Below are 17,771 nucleotides of genomic sequence, written 5' to 3'. Positions count from 1 at the left end.
TAAATTTTAAAATATGTGTCTTTTCTGTTACATGTAAGGAAATTTCCATTTTCATGCCTTCTGTATATGTGAGATTTTAACCGTATACTCAGCCACCCAGATAGCCTAAACCAGACAAAACTCTGTGATAAATGCTCTCGGATCCTGGCCTTTGTTCACTGATTTCTAGAGTAACAGAAAACACCTACCTACATTTTCTTCTTTCCTTAGATATGTTGGTGATTCTCATGGGATCTGGCTAATATTCTCTGTAAACATTCCAATTGCTCTGCAGAACATAGGGCTTCTGTTTATTTAAGAACAGGTACAACTGACAGAAATGATCCTTATGACATTAAAACGGCAACAGGGTTACTTGAGGTTTATCACAAGGATGAGGAATGTGCTAGAAAGTGAGGCAGGGATCAGGAGGTACTTTGGGGTTTTGAACAGTCTCATTTCAGACATCGATTTAGGTCCATATTGGTGAGTTGGCCTATAAGATGCTCCACTCCAGGAATTCAAGTTCATGACATAATTTCAGGAATGGTTTTGTGGATCTGGCTCTGACTTCTTGCCCCAGTGTACTGCACTGACACACCGTGCCTTGCTAGAAAACAGGATAGCTCTCAAAAATTATGGGTAGAATAGAAATTCTTATAAAAAATGTTTTTTCATTTACAAATGCTGAGTATATCTTGATCTTCCTGTTAATACTTTTTTAAGAGAGAAAGTGTAGCATGTCATCCTCCAGAGTTAAAAATGAGTCTTCATGGCATATAGGAAATTGTCAGGTGTACACATGATAATCAGGGTTAACCATTAGGATTAATGTAGTCTTTTTTTTCTTTCAGTTAAATGTCACTTTATTGTCTTTGTCCATTTAATGTGACAGAAATGAGAAAACCATGATATTTATGGGTTGTCCCTTTGCAGGTCACTTTTATTTTCTTTCTTCCTAAATGCTTGACGGTTTTTTTATTTTATCAAATATACATCACAGTGTTCAACAGTCCCTCCCTCTTCCCCGCACCCCCACCCATTCCCCTCCACCTTGGTAACCACTAGTCACTTCTCAGTGTCTATGAGTCTAATGCTGTTTTGTTCCTTCTGTTTTGCTTTGTTTTTATGTTCCACAAATAAGTGAAATCATATGGTATTTGTCTTTCTCCACCTGGCGTATTTCACTGAGCATAATACCCTCTAGCTCCATTCATGTTGTTGCAAATAGCAGGATTTCTTTTCTTTTTATGGCTGAATAATATTCCATTGTGTATATGTGCCACATCTTCTAAGATTAATATATTCTTTCTGTCAGCTGAGAAGGGGTATCATCAGCTCAGTGAAATCTAGTAACTATGTTTGGGAATCTCCCCAGCCATATTGTCTCTCTCTGTGTTACAGAAGCAGGAATCCCACACAAGCCATTCTAAGAATTTAGGAATAATGGCAATGAGATGGGAGGGACTAGGCTCCTACAAACAAACAGACAGTTTGGTGTGTTTTTTTTCCTTTATTTTCTACTAACAGAAGAAAAAAGTAGGGTTTTGGTAGAAATACAGAATGTGTTGAAAAAAGTTATTCTACAAGCTTAATATTTAAATGGTATGATATATCCAAGAATACTTTTAAGAGTGGAAAATTACATGAAGCCTTAAAAAGTACCCACTGACTACCAAAATAAATACATGGATATCTGTAATCAAAAGTTCTCCATTTCATTTATAAATCCATTTGTATATGAAGAAATCAAAGAAAAGAACTTTATAAATGCTTATAAGCAAGAGTTACTACATTCTGGGGTTCTTTTTGAAAATAGTGTAGTAACAGCAATCGTGTTTTTATTTTGGATAAAACTTAGGTTTTTTTTTTTTAATATATTTGTTTTAATTGAAGTATGGTTGATGTACAATCTTACTTTGGTTTCAAGTGTACAACACAGTGGTTCAACACTTAACCATATTATTAAATCCTCATCCCAACTAATACAGTTACTGTCAACATAGGAAGATGTTACAGAACCATTGACTATATTCTCCATGTTGCACTTCTATTCCTGTGACCAATTTATGTTGTGATTGAGATTTTTGTGCCCCTTTATCCCCATCGTTCACATCCCCCACCCATCCCAACCCTTCCCCCATGGTAATCACCAGTCATTTCTAAGTGTCTATGAATCTATTGCTGTTTTGTTCATTCCTTTTTTGTTTTTATATTTCACTTAGCATAATACCCTTTAGGTCTGACTATGTTATCACAAATGGAATTATTTCTTTCTCTTTTATGGCTAAATAATATTCCACTGTGTATATGTATCAAATCTTCTTTATCCATTCATCTGTTGATGGACACTTAGGTTACTTCCATATCTTGGCTGTTGTAAATAAAGTGGCAGTAAACATAGGGGTGCATTTATCTCTCTGATCAGGGATTTTGTTTTCTTCAGGTAAATTCCTAGGAGTGGAATTACTGGGTCATATGGTATTTCTATTTTTGGTTTTTGAGGAACCTCCATACTGCTTTCCACAGTGGTTGTGCCAGTTGACATTCCCAGCCAGCAGTGTCAGAGGGTTTGCTTTTCTCCACATCCTCACCAACACTTGCTTTTTCTTGCCTTTTAGATGGTGGCCATTCTAACTAGTGTGAGTTGATATCATTGTGGTTTCGATTTTCGTTTCCCTGATGATTAGTGATGTGGAGCATCTTCATGTGCCTGTTGGCCATCTGTATTTCTTTGGAAAAATACCTGTTCAGGTCCTCTGCCCATTTTTTAATTAGGTTTTTTTTTGTGGTGTTGAGGCATATGAGTTCTTTGTATATTTTGGATGTTAACCCCCTATCATTTATAAATATATTCTCCCATACCATAGATTGCCTTTTTGTTCTGCTGGTGGTGTCCTTTGCTGTACAGAAGCTTTTTAGTTTGATGTAGTCCCACTTGTTCATTTTTTATTTTGTTTTCCCTGCCTGAGATGTGAAAGGAAAAAATTGCTCATATTTATGTTCAGGAGATTTTTGCCTGTTTTCTTCCAAGAGTCTTACATTTAGGTCATTAATCCATTTTGAGTTTACTTTTGGGTATGGAGTTAGGCAGTAATCCAAAAACTGCTAGTTATTTTAAATGTCTATTTTCTTTCCTTTTGGTTGAGATAACTCATGGTTCTGCTGGATTTTTGATAATCATGAAAAATTTTTAGTAGGCATCTTATCTATTGCCTGCAATCCTGTCTTAGGCAACTATATCTATTTTTAATTAATACAAATGGAAAAGTATGTTATTTAATAAAAGATAATTTGATAGTAAAAGCTCTGAAAACATGAAGCTTATTGCTGGAAAATCATAAAATATAGCCCTAAATGATAGAAAAGGTGGGGACTACTAACCTATTTTTCCTTTCTACCACCATGAAAAATATATTCTTGAAATCAATAAACATATATTAAGGATCTTATATATGCTGGCAATTTACTAGGAACTCAGTTGATGCAAAGGTGATGTCTTTGTCCCAGCCCTCATAAACTAACAATCTGTTGGAGGTAAAGATACATAAACTGATTATTAGAATCTAACAGAAGTTCCAGATAACACCAAAATACTTTTATTCCAGACCTGAAGATGCTGGATAAGATTTAACCACCTCTCAAATCTGTGATGCATAACTGAGCTCATTGAGAAAAAGGAAAATCTCCAGGTGTCAAAAACAAAGAGTGGGTGGAAAGACAGAGATGAGGTGTGTAAACTAATGCAGCAGTGGCCCCGAGGGGTTATGGGTAGTTACGGCCCAGTTATGACTAGCAGCATGGGCTTTATGCCTCCACAGGGGAAAGAAGTGAGACCCCAGGGTTATGGGAGGTGGAGAGTTGGAACTGAACCACTCCCATGGGGTAGAATAGCCAGGAGTGCAACACAAGGGAAAGCAAGACTAATCCTGTTAAACATTTACCACTGGTAGAGACAAAGCAGCTTTCCTCTGCCATGGCTCTGGGAAGGAACCCAGAGTCCCCTATAAAATGTCAAAATTCTGAAGCCTGTACCTCCTGCGGGTTTCGAGTACAAATTTATACTACCATGTGGGAAGTTCCTACATGAAATATTAGTATAAAAATGTATCCTATATCTATCTGTCCCTTTAGAGCCTAGCAGAGCAGTAGCACTGGTGGAATCCTTCAACAACCTAAATGGTACAGTATTCCCCTGAAGAAATTAGTGTCCCTTAAGTTGAGCTCACAATCAGTCCACTATGGGAAGATCTAACAGGAAGATTACCTCTCTAAAGACTTGATCCACAGAGGATCAATATTTTTTAAAGATTTTTAAAACAACTAAAGAGATAAAGTATAAGGATCATAAGGGAAGAATAATGGATGCAGCCTAGTGTGGTAGTTAAGAGTATGGGCTCTGAAAATTAAGATAAATGTCAGACTTACTTCACAAAATGCTAATACCCCTAGTAAAGAGCATTCCTAAAAATTGAGAAGAAAATAATAATTGGGAGGGAAATGGTGGAAAATTCTACATAGATGATCATAGAGAAGAAATGTAGATCAGTTTGCTTATGCTGGGCATTTCATATAAATGGGACCATAAAATATGTGCCCTTCCGTGTGGCTTATTTTCCTCAGTATTTTCAAGTTTCTTCGAGGCTTGTTGCATTTCTTTCTTTTTAAGGCTGAATGATATTCCATTATGGATAAACCACATTTTATTTATGCATCATAAGTTGTTGGATATTTGATTTATTTCTCCTTTTTTGGTATAATAATAGTGTCATGAGGATTTATGTATAATTTTTTGTTTGTGGAAGTACATTTTCAGTTATCTTGGGAATATACCTAGGAGTGATATTGCTGGGTCATAGGATAACTGCGTTTAACCTGTCAAACTGTTTTCCAAGGAATATATACCATTTTACAGTTCCACTAACATTATATAAGCATTCCTCCACATTCTCACCAACACTTGCTACTGTCTTTCACTTTTATTATAGCCATTCTTATAGATGTGATATGTTATTCTCATTATTTTGATTTGTATCTCCCTAATGACTAGTGGTGTTGAACATCTTTTCATGTGCATATTGACCATTTGTAGATTTTTAGAGAAATGTCAATTCAAATCCTTAACCCATTTTTTAATTGTATTTTTTTCTTATTGAGTTGAGAGAATTCTGGATACAAATCTTGTATCAGATGTAGGATTTATAAATATTTTCTCCCATTCTGTGGATTGTCTTCACTTTCTTGATGATAAAGTTTGCAGCATAAAGTATTTTAATTTTGATGAAGTCTAGTTTATTTGGCTTTTTCTTTTGCCTCTTGTACTCTTTTGGTGTCATTTCAGAAGTCATTGCCTAACTAAGGTCATGAGTATTTACACCTATGTTTTCTTTTTTTTTAATTTTTTTTATTTTGGCACCATTAATCTATAATTACATGAAGAACATTATGTTTACTAGGCTCCCCCCTTCACCAAGTCCCCCCCACAAACCCCATTATAGTCACTGTCCATCAGCGTAGTAAGATGCTATAGAATCACTACTTGTCATCTCTGTGTTGTACAGCCCTCCCCATGACCCCCCCACATTATACATGCTAATCGTAATGCCCCCTTTCTTTTTCTCCACCCTTATCCCTCCCTTTCCACCCACCCTCCCCAGTCCCTTTCCCTTTTGTAACTGTTAGTCCATTCTTGGGTTCTGTGAATCTGCTGCTGTTTTGTTCCTTCAGTTTTTCTTTGTTTTTATACTCCACATATGAGTGAAATAATTTGGTATTTGTCTTTCTCTGCCTGGCTTATTTCACTGAGTATAATACCCTCTAGCTCCATCCATGTTGTTGCAAATTACACCTATGTTTTCTTATACAAATTTTGTAGTTTTAGCTCTTACATGAAGACCTATGGTCCATTTTGAATTCATTCTTTATATTATGAGATAGAGGGCCAACATCATTTTTTTGCCTGTGGGTGTCTATTTGTCTCAACAGCATTTGTTGAAAACAGCATTCTTTCTCCATTAAATTGTCTTGGTACCCTCATCAAAAATTGATTGACCATAAAAGTTAAAGTTTGTTTCTAGACTCTCGGTTCTGCTCCATTGATCTGTTCTTCTATCCTTATGCTAATATAGCACCGTCTTGCTTACAGTAAACTTTTGAAATGAGGTATGAGTTCTCCACTTTTGTTCTCCTATTTCAGGATTGTTTTGCCTATTTTTGTATTATTTCTTACAGCTGCAAGTAAATCTATAATTTTTTCAAAATTAAAAGCTTTTTTAAAGGAAGCAATACTCTAGCAAAAGAGGAGGGTAAAGGAAACAGCAATATAATAATGGTTTTTGAAGATATATATGGATATATGAGGATTCTTTCTGTTTTCTCCTTTTATGTATGTTTGGAAATTCTCAATATAAAATACATATTTTTTAGTTATAAAATACAGTACAAGCTCTGCAGCTAGACTGATTTAGAGTTCCAGCCCTATAACCTACTTGTGATATGAACTTTACCATGTTATTTAGGTCCTCTGTACCCCAGTTTCTTCATTTATAAAACTGAAATGATAGTTGTACCAACTTCATATTGTTGCCATGAAGATTAAATTAATTAAATTACCTAAAGCTCATAGAACAGTGCTTGGTACATAATCATTGTGAAGAAAATAGACTATTAAACAGTACATGTGGATTTGCCCAATAATCAATATGAAATGAAATCTAAAAGTCTAGTTACTCTATTAAAAACTTAGTGGACAAATTAACTCATCTCAAAAGAGAATGATTTGGAAGGTAGCACTACAGAAATTGCCTAAAATACAGCACAGAGAGGTAAAATGGAATAGAAATTTTGAGAAATGAAGTAAATGGAAAATAGAAAAGGTGTAACAGTCATGTGATAGGAGTTTTGAGGAAGATCATAGAGAAAATTCAGAAGAGTCAACATTAGAATGGATAAAAATATATTTCCAGGATTGATGAAAATTATAAGTTCCCAGACCAAAGAAGAACTGCAGGTCTTGAGAAAGATCAGTAACCACACATAGAAATATTTTAGTGAAACTGCAGAACATCAAAGAGAAACAAAGACGTCATAAACAACCAGATGGAACAGAAAGATCACCTACAAAGGCACAAGAATTTGTCAGTAGATTCAACAAAATCAATAAAAGGCACAAGAGAGGAGACAATAAATGTCTTCCAAGTGTAGAGCAAAAAGAACTGCAAATCTAAAATTCTACAACTAAAATCATGGACAAACTAATATTTTCAGACAAGCACTGATAAAATTTATCACTTACACTCACTCATTAAAAGTGAACTACTTCAGTAAGGAAGAAATTGGATGAGATGCCAGAAGCAGTGCTGGGGAGGGGAGAATAAATGTATAAGGCAAATCTAAGTAAGCATTGAGCATAAAATGTTAATAACAATGACAAATTTGGTAAGGGATTAAAAACAGTTATAAAAACAAAAACTGTTGAGTGAGACCTGTGGGAATATTATATAAGTCTTTGTATTGTGGAGGAAGATAAACAGGTCTGATTACTTTGTACTTGTCATCTATACATGCTAAATATTATGGACAGGCAGTAAAGTAATAGAACATAAAACTTCAAAATAACGGTTTGAATAAAAATTTTGTTGGTCCATTCATTAGAAGTCAGGAAAGGGGGGTGGTGAGAAAAATACATGTAAGGTACATATGTGTGTGTATATATATATATATAAGAAGTTAGAAATAAATCTAAATATATCAGTAGGACGTTAAAGGTGAAAGGTTAAATTTTATTGAAAACAGGTAGAACAACACAAAATCCAGCCATTAGCATATTTTTAAGTGCCCCCAGTATTTAAAATGTAACCTGCACAAGACAGGGACTTTGTTCATTTATGCAGCACCTAGAACAGTGTCAGACACCTAATGTTACGTTGCATGAATAAATATGCTATTGTTGAGAAAGTCTGAAAGAAAATGATACAGGATGAAAGGAAATGAGTAAAATAATTTTTAAAAAGATATGCTAAGCAGATACTAACCAAAAAGAAAGCAAGTAGAGCTCTACGATTATTGAACAAAATAGGCAGAAAAATAATATTAGTTATAAAACTATTCTTTATATAATTATGAGGACATAATTCACCTGAAAGATACAACAGACTTGAAGCTGGCTGCACCTAAAGAGAAGGCTAGAAAGAGAAATTCACAAGTTCATAATCATATTGAGAAACTCACTTCAAACAGATGAAAAAATAAGGATATAAAAGACTCAATTTGTGATCTTTATCTATGGGTATATGTAGAAAATTAGAATCAGAAACAGAACATTCTTTAGAAGCTTACATAAAACATTTGTAAAGTGATCCCACTCAAAATCTTAGAACAAGCCCAACAGATGTCTTAAAACTTTATGCTATTATGACCCAGTTCTCCAAATATAATACAATAAAATTAGAAATCAATAATAAAAACAATATACCAACTGAATTTCATACATTTGGAAATTTTTAAGCTCATTTTTAAACAATCATGAATCAAAGTATACATCCTAAAAGAAATTGTAAAATACTTGGAACAGTGAAAAATGCTATATACCAAAATTTGTGGGATGCTGCTAAAGGAGTTCTGTGGAGAAAATTATACCCTTAAAAGCATATATTAGAAGATTAAAAATTAATGAGCTAAGCATCACTCAAGAGATTAGGAAAAGAACAACAGAATAACCCTTTCCCCCAGAAAACAGAAAGGAAAAAAAAGCAGATATTAATGAAACAGAAAGCAAACCATAAGGATTAACAAAACTGAAAGCTGCTTCTTAGAGAAGACTTACAAAATAGAATTTAGTGACTTAATTGGAACCGAAGGACAGGGTGACAGATTGTTCAAGAAACAGAGGCCAAATACAGGTAAACAGTATTTGGGAGAGGAATTGAAGACACATCAACAGTTACAAAAGAGACCTCTAAAAACCTAGGAAAACAGGAGGAACTGTTTGCCAATATGTAGCATACCAAACCTGAGTAGTCCTTGAAATCAAGGAATTGAAATCAGTTTAAAATCTTCCTACCAGCAGATACAAAGGCTAATTGTTTTTAGAGTTAGTTCCACCAAAGATCAAACAGCAAATAGTTTCTACATTGTAACAATTGTTCAAAAATACAATAAAAGGAAAGTTCCCAGACTTACTTCATGAGTTTAGTATAACTTTGATGCTAAAACAAAAATTCATAGGCCAATATCACCTACAAGTATAGACATAAAAATCCCAAATATCAGCAAATTCAGCAATGTGTGGAAATACTACACTAGTATTAGGTATAGTTCATCTCAGGAATTGGGGAATAGTTTAATATTTAGACTCAGAGTAAAGAAGAATAGGATAATCTCACTGTATAACCAAAAAGCCTTGAGAAAATGAGGCAGGAGTGGTCAGATGTGGCTGTGAGTGAAGGGCCTTGACTCGCTGTTTGCTGAGCAGGTCGGAAGCCAGTGAGTGCCGCTGCTGGTGAGTAGATTGTCTTCTCAGGCAGGATAGTGTGGGATCAGGTTTTCTGTTGGAAGGTAACTGGCAACAGTTTAGACAGCAGTAAAATGGTACACCAGTAGTAATACAGAGAAAACAGTGCAGTTAATTATGGGGAAATAATTTGGTGTTGTTGGATGAAGAAGTTAGTGGGAAAGGAGGAGTCAGGAATGGTTCTGAGATTTTTAGATTGTGCAACTTGGTGAATAATGAATATTAATGGAAATAAGTACAAATTGGAGAGCCCTACCTGGGGAAGGAAAGAGCTGCCCACAGTGCCTCTGCATAGTGATGTGTTTGACACTTGCTGCCCTTTATGTGATTCTTCATTATGAAGGTGTTCTTCATTGTGCCAGTAAGAAGAAATAAGGCAAAGGAAATAATGGAGCAGTTTGAAAGAGCAACTTGGTATTTATAGGGTGCCTCACAGACTACCTCTGTTGTATTCCTCTGTCACAAGTACAGTATTTTTAGCTGGGATTTAATTTGATGTCCCTTTAGGTCTCTACTAAGGATTAAGAAGCCTTTTTTAGGCTGGTAAACAGAGCTCAAAACTATAATTCTTAGATGCTTTACCAATAATGAGAACATAATAGTACTCTTATATCATTATTTATATAAGCCTCAGAAATACTAAAGTGAGTGAAAAAACATATTTGAATATATTTGACCTTTCCATATCAAAAAAAAGGAGTAGATTTTTCTAACAGGCATATACGTTTTTTAATGCCATCATTGTTCATTGCTCTTTATTAAATTAAGTAAAAGTCTACTGGACATATGGATGTTCTTCTCCATTCTCACTCCTCTTTACCTTTCTGTGAACCCAGGTGTGTGTCTTAGGGACTTAAACTTTCTAACCATTCCAGCCACATGACCGAACACAGGCTCTTACCTCTCCGGGAAGGCTGGCATTTGGAGGAAGAGTGATGCATGACATAATGAATGATACTTAATTTTGACAACTCAAATTTGTCAGTTAACCTTATGTGCAAGTTTATTGTTTACAGCATTGTTTATAACAGCAAAATATTAATAGTAATGTAAATGTAATCTAAATGTGCAACAAAATCAGCCAAGAGAATAAAGCAGCTCTTTGTTTACTGATACATAAGGATCTTCCAGGTGTAGTTAAGTGGGAAATAATAGTGCAGAACGGTGAACAGAGTATGCTCCCATTTGTTTGGAAAAGTGTGTGTGTGCATGTAGGTGTGCATGCTTATATCACCATGCAATATCAGGAAATCTTTTTGGAATATACAAGAGAAACTGGGAACTGCGATAGCCTATTGTAGAGGTGCTGTCAGGAGTAGGAAGTACTTATCCTTACTGTTACAAACTCATACCATATGAACGTACAAAAGTACTCAAAATAGCAATAATCAAGCTTCTTTTTTAAAAATGTGGAAATGAGAAGAATTGGACAGCTTTTGGATTGCTGCAACAGAGGTTCATGGCTCCTTTTTTCTTGGTGCTGAATAGAAAGCATTTGCAGGGTAATAAGTTTCAAGACTTCATCAATAAACTAAAAATACTAATTATGGTCAGATTAAATTACCAAAGTGATTTATTTAAAAATCAAAATAAAATCATTTACTAGATGCACTTTTCTATTATATATTTCACAGTCCAGTTGAGAAAAAGAAAAATAGAATGTAAAGGTAACCTGACTGGCAGCTTTTGGGCTCAATTAAGTCATTTCTTGGAATCTTGTTCCCGTCCCTTACTACCACACTGCCTCGTTTTCCCCAAAGCTGTTCAAGCAATAGAAAAGGAACTTTCCCAGCTAGAAGGATAGTCTTCTGTTAAGCATGTATAAGAAGACAGACATGTAGACCAGCTGAAGAATAATTAATAACCAGTTTATATTATTTCATGAAATAAAGTTTAAAATTTGTTAATATTTTGTTAATTTTTTTCACTGACATCTAAATATATTTACAGAAAAAAAGCACAGAGATTTACCTCACAGATATCTTGATGTTAAGTCTTAAAATTAACATCAATTCAGTAATCCTAACCTCTTTTAATTAAGTTAGAAACTAATATATTTTTTTATTGAAGTATAGTTGATATAGACTTAAATTTGTTTCAGTTATACAACACAGTGGTTCAACAGTTTCCCATGTTATTGAATCCTCACCCCCACTAGTGTGGTTAATATCTGTCAACATAGATGTTACAGAATCATTGGGTATATTCTCCATGCTCTACTACCATCCCCATGACCAATTTATGATTGAGAATTTATGTGCACCTTTGCCCCCTCACCGTCCTGAGCCACCCACCCACCCCAACCCCTCCCTCCATGGTAACCACCAGTTGTTTACCAGTGTTTCTGAGTCTACTGCTATTTTGTTCATTTTGTTTTGTTTTCATATTGCACAAGTAAGTCAAATCATATATTTGTCTTTCTCCTCCTGGCTTATTTCACTGAGTATAATGCCCTCTAGGGTCCATCCATGTTGTTGCAAATGGTAGATTTTCCTTTTTTTTTTTAATGGCTGAATAATATTCCATTGTGTATATGTACCAAATCTTCTTCATCCATTCATCTATTGATGGACACTTCGTTGCTTCCATAACTTGGCTATTGTAAATAATGATGCGATAAACATAGGGGTGCATATCTTTCTGATCAAGGATTTTGTTTTCTTCAGGTTAATTCCTAGAAGTGGGATTACTGGATCGAATGGTATTTCTATTTTTAGTTTTTTTGAGAAACCTCCATACTACTTTCCACAGTGTCTGCACCAGTTGACATTCCCACCAGCAGTGTAGGATGGCTCCGTTTTCTCCACATCTTCACCAACATTTGTTACTACTTGTCTTTTGAATAGTGATCATCCTAACTGGTGTGAGGTGATATTTCATTGGAGTTTTGATTTGCATTTCCCTGATGATTAGTGATGTGGAGCGTCTTTTCATGTGCCTGTTGGCCATCGGTATTTCTTCTTTGCAAAAATGTCTGTTCAAGTCCTCCACCCATTTTTTAATTGGTTTATTTGTTTTTTGGTGTTGAGGCATATGTGTTCTTCATATATTTGGGATGTTAATCCCTTATCGGATAAATTCTTCATGAATATGTTCTCCCATACTGTAGGTTGCTGTTTTGTTCTGCTGATGGTATCCTTTGCTGTACAGAGTTTTTTAGTTTGATGTATTCCCACTTGTTTATTTTTTATTTTGTTTCCCTTGTCTGAGGAGTTGTGATTGGAAAAACTGCTCATGCTTATGTTCAAGAGATTTTTGCCTATGTTTTCTTCTAAGAGTTTTATGATTTCATGTCTTATGTTTAGGTCTTTAATTCATTTTGAGTTTACTTTTGTTTATGGAGTTAAGACAGTAAACAGTGTCATTCTCTTGCATGTAGCTGTCCAGTTTTCCCAACACCAGTTATTGAAGAGACTGTCTTTTCCCCATTGTATATTCATGTCTCCTTTATTGTATATTAATTGACCATGGGTTTATATCTGCGCACTCTCTTCTGTTCCATTGATCTACGGGACTTTTCTTTTGCCAGTACCATACTGTTTTGATTACCAAAGCTTTGTAGCATAGCTTGAAGTCAGGGAGCATAATGCCCCTAGCTTTGTTCTTCTTTCTCAGAATTTATTTGGCTATTTGGGGTCTTTTGTGGTTCCATATGAATTTTAGAACTATTTCTTCTAGTTCGTTGAAAAATGCCATTTGTATTTTGGTAGGGATTGCATTGAATCTGTAGATTGCTTTAGATGGATAGCCATTTTGACAATGTTAATTCTTCCTATCTATGAAGTTGGGATAGAATTTCCATTTTTTTGTGTCTTCTTTAATTTATCTTATATGAGTATCTTACAGTTTTCAGAGTATAGGTCTTTTACCTCCTTGATTAGGTTTATTCCTAGGTATTTTATTTTTTGTGCTGCAATTGGAAATGGAGTTATTTTCCTGATTTGTCTTTCTGTTAGTTTATTGTTAGTATATAGGAATGCAACAGATTTCTGTGTATTAATTTTGTGTCCTGCAACTTTGCTGAATTCAGTTATTCTAATAGTTTTTTGGTGGAGTCTTTAGGGTTTTCAACATATAAAATGTTTTCTGCAAATACTGACAGTTTAACTTCTCTTCCTTACCAATTTGGATGCCTTTCATCTCTTTGTTGTCTGATTCTATGTTGAATAAAAGTGGTGAGAGAGGACAGCCTTGTCAGGTTCCCGATCTTAGAGGAAAAGCTTTAAGCCTTTCACTATTAAGTATAATGTTGACTGTGGGTTATGTTGAGGTATGTACCCTCTATATGCATTTTATTGAGAGTTTTTATCATGAATAGATGTTGAATTTTGTCATAGGCTTTTACAGCATGTATTGAGATGATCGAATGGTTTTTATCCTTTTTGTTAAGGTGGTGTATCACATTGATTGATTTGCAACTATTGTACCATCCTTGCACCCCTGGAATAAATCCCACTTAGTCATGATGGATGATCCTTTTGATAGATTTTTTAAATTTGGTTTACTAATTTTTTTAAAGATTTTTGTACCTGTGTTCGTCAGGGACATTAGTCTGTAATTTTCTTTTTTTGTATTGTTTTTGTCTGGTGTTGGTATTAAGAGTGATGCTGGCTTCATAGAATGAGTGTAGAAGTATTCCCTCCTCTTCTACTTTTTGGAATACTTTAAGATTAATGGATATTAGCTTTTCTTTAAATTTTTGGTAGAATTCATCTGTGAAGCCATCTGGTACTGGACTTTTGTTTGTTGAGAGTTTTTTGATAACCAGTTCAATTTTGTTACTAATAATTGGTCTATTCAGATTTTCTGCTTCTTCCTGGGTCAGTATTGGAAGGTGGTACTTTTCTAGGAATTTTCCCATTTCTTCTAGGCATATAATTTCTCATAGAATTCTCTAATAATGCTTTCTTTTCAGAGTATTCCTTTTTAATTCTGATTTTGTTTATTTGTGTCTTCTCTTTTTCTCAATAAGTCTGGCTAGGGGGTTGTCTATTTTATTTCTATTCTCAGAGAACCAGCTGTTAGTTTTGTTTACTTTTTTCTTTTGTTTTATTCTTTTCCATTTTATTTATTTCTGCTCTGATATTTATTATGTGCCTCATTCTACTAACTTTGGGTTTAATTAGTTATTCATTTTCCAGTTTAATTGTGAGTTTAGATGTTTATTTGGGATTGTTCTTGTTTCTTGAGGTCAGCCTGTATTGCTGTGTACTTCTGTCTTAGAACCGCTTTGCAGCATCCCACAAATTTTTGACTATTGTATTTTTGTTTTCATTTGTCTCCATGTATTGCTTGATTTCTGTTTTTATTTGTTTAGTGATCCATTGATTATTCAGAAACATGTTGTTTAGCCTCCATGTGTTTGAGATTTTGTTAAATTTATAAACAACATTGCTGACCCACCTATTAGAGTTGACAGATTATGCTTTTCTCATTTTGTATATCAAATACCAATATAACAAATTAAGGTTTAATTAGAATTCACAATGATAAAATTACTTCCAGATTTTAATAACATGTGCAGAAATAATTGTAATACTTTCTTAAAAACAATTATGATTGGAATTAGTAAGGTTAAGATTTCTTTATGATATATTTTCTAAAATAACCCAGAATATTTATAAGTATTATTATTTCTAAAACTTATTCAGGTAGGTTTAATAGCATCATCACAAATGAAAAGCAAAGATTAGTGAAGAACCGGATAATTGATCAGAATTCAAACATTTTCTTGTAGTATCTGGGTTCAGATAACTAACATACACTGTTTTTTAAGTTAACTAAATATTTTTCTGTGAAATATAGTTTCTGTAATGCCTTGTTTGGGCCTTGACAACTTAGTCTTAAAAGAAAAGATTACCAGGATAAATAGTAAACTACTTCTCTGGGATGGGTTGTATACCTATATGCATAGATAAGCATTTACAGCTAAAGAAGTTTATTTCACCAAGTTTCTTCCTTTCTTTTTTTTTTTTTTCTTCCTATAATCTTACTCTTTATTTCACTGGGACCAAGGGACTTCAGCTATCTGCACATACACATGGCATGGTTCAAGAGGGAAAATATTTTGATATAAAGTACCTTTTGTGTTAGGAAAACATGAAAGACTTAATCATTTTGCTTGTTGGCTTCATCTTAAGAAAAATGTAGTATGAGAGCTTAAGAGCAGAGTCATTTCTACAATCTATATCTTATCTAATGCTATATCAGCTGTCAGGAATTTAGTGCTCAACCCCATGACTATGCAGGCAACAGACTTCACACCAAATTTCTGGATGCTAGATCTAGGAGCACTAAAGTTTGATAATCTTCATGTCTTTTAGAAATAGAGATTTAAGTTCTTATGGCTAATTCTTCATTCCCTTACATGGATCAAATAAATAATCTTTGGACTTACGTGTCCACTCTGATCAGGTCCTTTGGCTTCCATACTCATTCCTAAGAATAGTTGAAATGCATTCTGCCTTGAAAGTGGATTTGTGTGTGCTTTATTAGTACTTCTTTTTTAAGCTTTAACTTACCCTGTGTATCAGGTATTAAAGATTAAGTATGTCATATTCTATGGAAATACCTAGCCAAGTGTACTTAAGCTGCACATTCCTGTTAAAGTTGACGTAGAAGGCTTCTTAACCAAATGAATAGAGCAGATGCTTTGCTCACTTTCTGGGTTCACCTCTTTGCCCTGTCCTCTCTCTTTACCCCTTTGCCAAGAGCTTCTTTGCAGACTTTGATTTGTCATGCAATGCCACATGATATTAGAAAGATTACCCTACATATTTTCAAGGTCACTGTAACTCATCTCAGAGAAATTTGATGTTACAGACAATTTTTGGATAAGTATTTTTTTTGCTATTATTATATATGCTGGAAGGAGAAACTGGCTTAGAAATGTGCATATATTATTAGGTGAAAATGTAAAGATCCTCAATGCCCAACAATATGGGACTCATTGAACATCTGTTCAACTGACTACTATGCAGCCAGTTAAAATTAGAATTTAGAATACTGTTTAATGACATGGAAAAAAGTTCATAATGCTGGTGACAGCTAAAATTTAGTGGGTGTTGATTTTATGCCATACACCTTGCTAAATACTTGTATTAACTATTAATTCAGTTAATCCTAACAAGAGTCTTATGGGGAGAAAGTATTGTTATTCTCATTTTAACAGTCAGGAACTGAGGCTCAGAACATTTTAAGTAGCTTCTTCAAGTTTAAATAACTGGTTAGGGGCACAACTAGAAATCAAAGCCATGCAGTTTGGCTCAAAAGCCCTTGATCGGGTATCATTACATGAAAAAATTCTGAGGAAAAAATCTCTATAAAGTATTTTATGGAACTAGACAAAAATTTTAATTCATCTAAAAAGAAAAGGTGTTGAAGACACCCAATCAAATTTTGACAAAGAACTGGTGAAGGGGAAGGGCATGTCCTACCAGAGAGCAAAATAAGATACAATAACTTTTAAATACAATATGGTAATAGAAATAAAGAATAAGTCAGAAGAGCATGGCACTTTTTACATTCATACTGAAGAGGCTGAATGGATACATCTAAATCTAATAATGATTATCACTTGATTAGAGGGATGGACAGGTGATTTTTCTTTTTCTGTTTTTATATTTATTTTTCAGATTATCTACAGTGAACATTTTTACAAGTTTATTTTTAAAGGTTTTAAAACTTAAGGCTTTAACAGTATTCTGTTAGTTCAGTGAGTACTGTTGCATTTGATGAATTGTTTCCTCTACAAAGTGATTTCTCTAAAATATTTAATTTTACTGTCAACATTTTGTAAATGAATTATATATACACTATATACAGTTCATTTATTCAGGGCATAAGTTAACCAATCACACAGAATCACCAATATAGACCTTCTTTTTGGCAAACATGGAGAAAAGGCAATGGAATAAGCCTCTCCTAATGGTTGAGGGAAGGATTTCAGAATCTGACTTATTTTCAAAACCTGGATTGTTTATTGATGGTATAAAGAAAAGCTGCTGAATTTTACATATGTAGCTTCTGTCTGATCACCATACTAAGCTTCTTTATACATTTTTCAATTAATAGTTTCTCATTTAGTTTTTCAATTAATAGTTTTTCAGTTGATTCTCTTGGATTTTCTAGGTATTTAATCATTTCATTTACAGATAATGATAACTTTTTTCCACAGTTTATAGTCTGTATGTTATATAACATCCAGAAAAAAATGGAATGGTTGTTAAAAAGGATGAGTAGCTCTTACAGTATCACGGAGGATGGGTCCTATATCTCAGGA

The 17,771-nt window shown here is 34.1% G+C and overlaps 1 protein-coding gene across 13 annotated transcripts in view; it reads left to right on the top strand.

The window, feature by feature from the left end:
• ERC1 (ELKS/RAB6-interacting/CAST family member 1) overlaps positions 1–17,771 on the top strand; it is a 730,429-nt gene that overhangs the window by 601,465 nt on the left and 111,193 nt on the right. The window lies entirely within an intron of this gene.

Source organism: Manis pentadactyla, chromosome 14, assembly GCF_030020395.1.
Source record: "Manis pentadactyla isolate mManPen7 chromosome 14, mManPen7.hap1, whole genome shotgun sequence".
In the NCBI taxonomy this organism is placed as follows: Eukaryota; Metazoa; Chordata; class Mammalia; order Pholidota; family Manidae; genus Manis; species Manis pentadactyla.
This window is presented reverse-complemented; position numbering and strand designations above follow the sequence as displayed.